Source organism: Sinocyclocheilus grahami, unplaced genomic scaffold, assembly GCF_001515645.1.
Source record: "Sinocyclocheilus grahami isolate Dianchi unplaced genomic scaffold, SAMN03320097.WGS_v1.1 scaffold1768.1, whole genome shotgun sequence".
Taxonomy (NCBI): Eukaryota; Metazoa; Chordata; class Actinopteri; order Cypriniformes; family Cyprinidae; genus Sinocyclocheilus; species Sinocyclocheilus grahami.
The window spans coordinates 128,476-128,994 of record NW_015506947.1 but is presented as its reverse complement, the minus strand read 5'-3'; positions in this window follow the sequence as shown (position 1 = coordinate 128,994).

The following is a 519-nucleotide window of genomic DNA, read 5'->3' as shown; positions in this document are numbered from 1 at the left end:
ACATTTGGACCTGAATCATCTGAGTGGATTCCTCCGGAACAAATTCTCTTCATCATCTCGTCGCACTCGGTCAACTCATCAGCTCTTTTTTCTTTCGTACTTGATTAACTGAATGGTATTCCCGGTGAAGTAGTAGGACTGAGATATATATATATATTTTTTTTTTTTTTCACACATTACACGGGACTGAGATATTTTTTTTCCAAACTTGAATTTTCAAAAATCAATTTCCTTGGGTTACAATTGCATTGTTATCAAGCTCAATTAATTGTTGGAGATTGAGTGTCATTCAATGTTAATCACTTTGGTTTTAAAGTGCCAGAACAAAGAGCATTTAAATTGATTGCCTCACAAAATACATTTCTGGCTAACTTAAATTCTTGTGTGTGGCTTTATTTTACTTTTTCATGATATTTCATTTGTTCATTTAAATTGAGAATTTGATTTAAAAGGAAAAATACCCCAAAGCTCCTTGAACGAACTTAGACAATTGATTTTCAATTAGATCACAAATCTCTG